At 41.2% G+C, this 7,943-nt stretch overlaps 1 long non-coding RNA gene across 1 annotated transcript in view; it reads left to right on the plus strand.

Annotated features, from left to right (window-relative positions):
- LOC131930701 (uncharacterized) overlaps window positions 1–7,519 on the plus strand; it is a 22,690-nt gene extending 15,171 nt beyond the window's left edge. Inside the window, exons 3-4 of the long non-coding RNA XR_009384160.1 lie at window positions 554–719; window positions 7,432–7,519. This is a non-coding gene — a long non-coding RNA (uncharacterized LOC131930701). The remainder of the gene's footprint in view (window positions 1–553; window positions 720–7,431) is intronic.
- The last annotated feature ends 424 nt before the right edge of the window (window positions 7,520–7,943 follow it).

The following is a 7,943-nucleotide window of genomic DNA, read 5'->3' on the forward strand; positions in this document are numbered from 1 at the left end:
AAAAGACAACTCGTAAAAAACACGTTGTGTGAATACGTTACTGACTAGAACACATAGATTTGAACCCGTGTCGAGTGGGATAGCAATCGTGTGCCCAACCACTCGACCATATCGTCTCCCCCAAACTGGCCACCAGTGGTAATAGTTACCTCCTGTAAGTTTAAAGTCGGTTCAAACTAAATTATCTGCCCCTAAGCCTGTCGAGACGTGGGATCGTTCGCGTCACTGCGCGCGGCAAGAGAGAGGCGAGCTACTCGTCGCTCGTTTTTTTTTCTAATGGCTCGCAGAGGAGAATTATATATATAGATTATATAGCGGTCTAAAATGCCCAATAAAATGTTTCCATTGATCAATTTAGTAATAATAACAATTGAGTATTCTATGGTCATCCAAATGAAAGCTTCCCTGAAAATTTCAGCGCGCTAGCTAACTGGGAAGTGCCAGAAATTTCGATCGCAAGATTTGATTGGAAAAACAGAGAAAGCAAGTTAAAGAAAACGTGGGAAAATAGAACAATCAAATGAAGCACATTATTTATATCTGTATTTTACAGGTACGGAAGTCCGTTTACTATAGAACAACGACCTCAAACACATTTATATCAGTATTTTACAGGTCAGGACCGTCCGTTTACTATAGAACTGTAACCTAAAGCACAATGAAAATTTTCTTTCTCCTGATCGTCTGCTTAGCCGCATCTCATGCTCTACCCGAAGGAGGTAACGTCAGTGGTTTCTTTATTTCATTCAAAAATAGTCATGGTATGTTCATTGTATTTATATATATATATATATATATATATATATATATATATATATATATATATATATATATATATATATATATATATATATATATATATATATATATATATATATTTAAAAAAAATGGCCCGTTGAGGAAGGATACACCGGGCTCTAGGTTGATCGTGCTGTCTATTTTCTCTAAACTAAAACCAACCCCCCCCCCCCCACACACACACACCAAAACATGTCAACAAAATATAATTATATACTTTTTCCAGTGTCCGCCCCCTCCCAGAAAATTCTACCCCCGTCCCCGAAAATTTCAAGTACCCCCCACCCCTCTCCGAGGAAGAAAAAGTCTGAAAAAAAACACTGGTCGCATTTGTAGATCATACAAACTAAAGGAAGAACCTGAACGGGGCTTCGCCCCTACCGGAAGAGATGCATGAAAAGAGCTGTGCACGCTAAACACTTTTTTAGATTAGACACATTAAATAGACGGCAATTTTATTATAGAGTATCGATGAAGACATTTCTTTTGAGTTTGGTAGGGGGGGGGGGGGTCGGCTTAGACGTTCTTTCGCGAGGGTGGGGCTTCGCTCCTACCCGAAGAATTGTATGAATAAAACTCTTCACGCAAACCACTTAGATTAGACGAAATTTCCTTTTTATTCAATGTTTACTCGAGAATCAATGACGTCATATTACTGTGTGCACTCTCAGGCTTGATACTATTTTTACTCTATGCTAAATATATGACGTAATATTTCGCTTCCGTTTCACTATGCATGTTTTTAATTTGCTTGTGTTTTCTCTAGAGCGTTCTTGTCAGATAGATACATAGATAGATAGTTACATAGATAGATACATAGATACAAAGACAGCGAAAATATTATATAGATCGAGAAAAATAGCCCGTTGAGGAAGGATACACCGGGCGCTAGGTTGATAGTGTTGTCTATTTTCTCTAAACTTAAAACAACCCCCCCCCCCCCCCCCCCCCATACACACACCAAAACATTTCTACCGTTCCATTCAACAAAATATAATTATATACTTTTTCTAGTGTCCGCCCCCTCCCAGAAAATTCTACCCCCGCCCCCGAAAATTTCAAGTACCCCCACCCCTCTCCGGGGAAGAAAAAGTCTGAAAGAAACACTGGTCGCATTTGTAGATCATACAAACTAAAGGAAGAACCTGGGCGGGGCTTCGCCCCTACCGGAAGAGATGCATGAAAAGAGCTGAGCACGCTAAACACTTTTTAGATTAGAAAACGTTCCTCACTCCGGGGAGGAAAAAGTCTGAAAAAAACACTGGTGCTTAGCCACTACCCGATGAATTGCACGCAAACCACTTTTTAGATTAGACACATTAATTAGACGGTAATTTTACTATAGAGTATCGATGAAGACATTTCTTTTGAGTTGGGGGAGGGGGGAGCTTAGACGTTCTTTCGCGAGGGTGGGGCTTCGCACCTACCAGAAGAATTGTATGAATGAAACTCTTCACGCAAACCACTTAGATTATACGAAATTTCCTTTTTATTCAATGTTTAGTCGAGAATCAATGACGTCATATTACTGTGTGCATTCTCCGGCTTGATATTATTTTCGACTCTATGACGTCATATTTCGTTTTCGTTTCACTGTGAAAGTTTTTAGACGATCTACAGGCAGGGGGGGGGGGGAGAGAGGGGGGGATTAGACGATCTACGGGCGGGAGGGGAGGAGGGAGAGAGGAGTGGGATTAGACGATCTACGGGGGGGGGGGGGAGGAGGGAGTGAGGGGTGGTATTAGACGATCTACGGGCGGAGGGGGGGGGGGAGAGAGGGGTGGGATTAGACGATCTACGGGGGGGGGGAGGGAGAGAGGGGTGTGATTAGACGATCTACGGAGGGGGGGCGGGAAGGGAGAGAGGGGTGGGATTAGACGATCTACGGGGGGGGGGGGGGGAGGGAGTGAGGGTGGGATTAGACGACCAACGGGCGGGGGGGGAGGGGGAGAGGGGTGGGATTAGACGATCTACGGGCGGGGGAGGGAGAGAGTGTTATAACTGGGTTCTATATGAGTACCACAGCTATGCAGTGAGAGGGTGGAACTACCTGATCCAATACCATATTTCAACACCACTACCATCCGATTATGTTCAGCTATTCAGCAATTCATCTTGACGCACGACGACACTAACGCACACAAATGATTCGACAGAAGGACACCGTTTGCTAACTCAATTTATTGCACCATAGAAATAAACATCGGACAGCCTGAACACACGATACCAAGACTGGACAATCTAACCCTAACATCACATGAACAAGACTAACTCAAGCTTCTTTCCCCCGGCAACAACGAACTCACACTAAAACGTCACTTTCTTGCGTACCGCGTCACACTTTCACTCGTTCAATATTATCGCTTCGCACCAGCATTCATGCGCACCAATTTCCCTAGTCGAACATGCGACATATAGAGGGGTGGGATTATACGATCTACGGTCGGGGGGGGGGAGAGGGGAGAGATTAGACGTTCTACGGCGGTGGGGGGGGGGGGGAGAGAGGGGAGGGTTTAGATGTTCTACCGGGGAGGAGGGATTAGACATTCTACCGGGGGCGGGAGGGGGGTGGGGCTTTGCCCCTACCAGAAGAGAAACTCTACACGCAAACCACTTAGATTAGACAAAATTTCTTTTTTATTCAATGTTTACTCGAGAATGAATGACGTCATATTTCTGTGTGCATTCTCCGGCTTGATATTATTTTCTACTCTATGCTCAATACGACGTAATACTTCGTTTTTCGAATTACTATGCATGTTTTTAATTTGCTTGTGTTTTCTCTAGAGCGTTCTTGTCAGATACATAGATACACAGATAGATAGATACACAGACAGCGAAACTATTATTATGGATAGAATATATATATATATATATATATATATATATATATATATATATATATATATATTTATATATATATATATATATATATATGTATGTATATATATATATACATATATCTATATATATGTATGTATATATATATATACATATATCTATATATATATATAAAGCAATGTATGTGTGTGTGTCTGTCTGTCTGTCTGTGTGTCTTTTATGCAATAACAGATCTTATAACATCGCCGTAAAACTTTAAGAAGCTACTGAAAATATTCCTGGGGAGGTTTCTGCGAAAAAAAAAATTCAAATTCCAGGGGTGGAGCCCCTGCAGTGAGCGGTTTGTTTTTTCTTTATATGCGGTATATAAAAATAAAAGTCGATTTTGGTTTGACACCATTCATCCGATCGCCATCAAACTTTGGTCAGTTCATTAGAATACTTTGGGGAAGGGTTCTGTAAAAAAATCATTTTTAATTTCACAAGGGCTGTGCCACGGGAGGGTGCGATTTTTCTCTATTAACGGCATATAAAAATAATAAAAGTGAATTGCAGTGACACCTCTCATCACATCGCAATGAAATTTTGGGAAGTTGTTCAGAATATTCATGTGGAGGTTTCTGCATAAAGATCATTTTTAATTTCGCAAGGGCGGCGCCACGGGAGGGTACGATTTTTCTCTATGTACGGTATATAAAAAGAAAAGTCAGATTTGGTTCGACAACTATCATCTGAGTATCATAAAACTTTGTGGAGTTGTTGAGAATACTCTCGAAAACGTTTCTGTGAACAAAATAGTGAAAATATGATATGGGTGGCGCCTGTAAGGTGCGGTTTTCTTCATACACAATTTGGCGCCAAGAGTTCCAGAGCGGCTATGTTAGCTCGTGGCATCTGTTAATCGTGCGCCCTTCAGAGCGGGTAAGGGGTACTATTGAAGTCAGCTTAAAAACTTCAACAAGCGCAAACGTTGGCGCCCCATAGATTGCACGACCTGAAGCGCCCCGAGCACCCCTGCGAACACTTTGGCGCCTACGTTAATTAAGAAAAAGTCTATACACTAAAGACACGATGGACAAGAATAATCATTGACTATATCGAACCAGGCGCTTCCCCTGGCGCCCCTGCAGGGATCAATTTGGCGCCCTTGGCTCTCCTGTGAGTGCAATTTAACCTACGTTCGTTCTAAACAGTGCGGTAGACAATGGATAAGATGGGCCGTTACAGTCACTCAATAAATTGAATCAGACGTGTCAGCCGGTGCCCTGGTAGGGTGCGATCTGGATGCAAATAAAAAAATTAGTTTCGGACTGGCTGCTGAGGGTCCTATAATAGGTTTTTTTTAGTAATCAGGAAAATTAACCAAGGTTACATTATTAACACTGGGTTGTTTCCTTTTGTCCGTAAAAAATCCAAACAATTCCAAAGCCTACAGTTCTCAAAATAATAAAACTTTTTCCGTAAAAAATTAAGTTTAGAAGGGCTAATAAAAAAAAAATAAGTCATACTTCTAACATTAACTTTGTTACGCAAGGAAATCCTTCTGTACTGTTTCGCCACTTTGCGAATTATGCAATTAGCATCTATTATTAAACGATCCAATCATAAATTGAGATCGAGCTACTAATAATACACCATTAGTAACGCTAACAAATTGCATCAGCCAAACTGATGTTTATAACACGTCACATTTTCTTTTTTTCTACTTGTTAAAAATCCTGTTGATTTGTGTCACTTATGCGATCCACGCAAGCTGCATCAATGTTTCCTGATGCTATTTTGCGCTCTGGGTTATTCTGTGAGTACTATGGCGCCTATATTAGTTGTCGCCAGGTGCCGTACGCGACGCCTCTGCGTTAGTGTAATCAGCGGCTCTTGATAGCGCCCCTCTACACATGTGCGGTCACCGAAGTGTGTTCTACCATATTATTTTAGTGAGTGATTAACGTAAGGTTTTCATGCGGTAGTGTTGGTAGTGTACATAAACCCGTGTCCCTATATTTATGATCTAATAATAGTAAACCCTGTGTCCCGATATTTTTTATCCAAGCGCAGGCGTTGTTTACATTTTAAAAACTCACTTTTAGAAAACAAGTTCACGAGTCTAAGAATATAGGATTGGTAACGCATGGATGAAGCCTTTCTTATATTTTTCGCTGGACTATCTTCTATTCCCGTGGCAACGCGCGGGGACGAGTACTCTAGTATATATATATATATATATATATATATATATATATATATATATATATATATATATATATATATATATATATATATATAAAGCAATGTATTTGTGTGTGTCTTTTATGCACTACTTCACCTCTCATCACATCGCCGTGAAACTTTTAGAAGTTGTTGAGAATATTCCTGGGGAGGTTTCTGCGAAAAAAGACAATTTCAAATTCGCAGGGGTGGCGCCCCGGCAGGGCGCAATTTGTTTTTCTCTATATACGATATATAAAAATAAAAGTCGATTTCGGTTTCAGACTGTTCATCCCATAGGCATGAGACTTTGAAGAGTTGATTAGAAAACTACCTGGAAGGGTTCTGTAAAAAAATCACGCACGGGAGGGTGCGATTTTTCTCTATATACGGTATATAAAAATAATAAAATTGAATTTCGGTGACACCGTTCACACGATCTCTATGAAACTTTGGGAAGATGTTGAGAATCTTTCTGTGGAGGTTTCTGCGCTAAAAGCATTTTCGAATTTGCAGGGGTGGCGCCCGGCAGGACGCGATTTGTTTTTTCTCTTTTTGCGGTATATTAAAATAAAAGTCGATTGCGGTCTCACAACGTTTATCCGATAGCCATCAAACTTCAGGGACTTAATTAGAACAATCTAGGTAAGGGTTCTATAAAAAAATCATTTTTATTTTCGCAAGGGCGGCGCCACAGGAGGTTGCGAATTTCTCTACATACGGTATATAAAAATAAACATCGATTGCGGTTTCACGGTTTCATCGGTATCAAACTTTGGGGAGTTGATTAAAACACTCCAGGAAACGTATCTGTAAAAAAAAAAATCTTTTTTTTTTTAATTTCGCAAGGGCGGCGCCACGGAATGGTGGGATTTTTCTCTATATACGGTATATAAAAATAAAAAACGACTGCGGTTCGACACAGTTTATCCCGGTGCCATAAAAACTTTAGGGAGTTGATGAATACTCCCGAGAAGGTTTCTGTGGCGGGAGGGGGGAATAGGGTGGGTGGGTGGTGGGGAAGGGGGGATTTAATTTTGCATTGGCGGCCCCCCGACAGGATGTGATTTGGCGCCCTGGTCTTTCCCGTGGGAGCTATGGTGAATAAGTTCTGTTTCAACAGTGTGATAGACAACGGATAGGATGAGGCGTTAGAAACGCTTACTAAATTAAATCAGGCATGACCTCTGGCGCCCTGGTAGGGTGCTATTAGGCTGCAAATAAACATGTCAGTTTCGGCCCCCAAAAGCTCACATGGGCAGCTGAGAGCCATGTAATACGTTTTATTTTAATAATCAGAAAAATTAATCAAGGTTATATTATTAACTGGGTTGTTTCTTTTTGTCCTTAAAAAAATCCTAACAGTTTCGTCACTTTGCGAATGATGCAATTAGAATCTATTTTAGACAATCAAATCAAAAATTGAGATCGAGCATCTAATTCTAACAATAGAACATTAGTAACGCCAACATAATGCATCAGGCACAATGATGTTTAAAACACGTCAAATATTTTTTTTACGTGTTAACAAATCCTGTTAATTTGTCTCACTTTAGCGAATAACGCATTTTGTATTATTGTTAACAGGATGCTATTTGGCACGATGGCGGCTGTTAGTTTTAAGGACCCAGGGGCCGTACGCGGCGCCTATGCGGTAGTATAATCGGGGGGGGGGGGGGACTCTCGAGAGCGCCCCTCTACGTCCCTGACACATGGGCGGTCGCCAAAGTGTGTTCTACTTCATTATTTCGGTGAGTGATTAATGTACACTCAAGGTTTTCATGCGGTTGTGTCTGTAAACCCGTGTCCGTACATTTATGATCCAAGCGCAGGCATTGTTTAGATAACATTTAAATAACTCACATTTAGAAAACAAGGTCGCGAGACTAAGAATAATGGATTGGTAGCGCATGAATGAAACTTTTATGTATTTCGTCGGACTTTCTTTTCTTCTATTCCCTCGGCAACGCACGGGGATGGGTACGCTAGTATATATGTTACGGTCAAAGCCCGAAGTGCGGCCAAACCCCGGATTGGCCGGCCAATGCGCGGATTGGCCGGCTCTCTTGGCCAAAGCCCGAAGAACTTAGAACTAAGAT

This window comes from Physella acuta, unplaced genomic scaffold, assembly GCF_028476545.2.
Source record: "Physella acuta isolate Inbredline_101_S28 unplaced genomic scaffold, ASM2847654v3 ptg001827l, whole genome shotgun sequence".
Classification (NCBI taxonomy): domain Eukaryota; kingdom Metazoa; phylum Mollusca; class Gastropoda; family Physidae; genus Physella; species Physella acuta.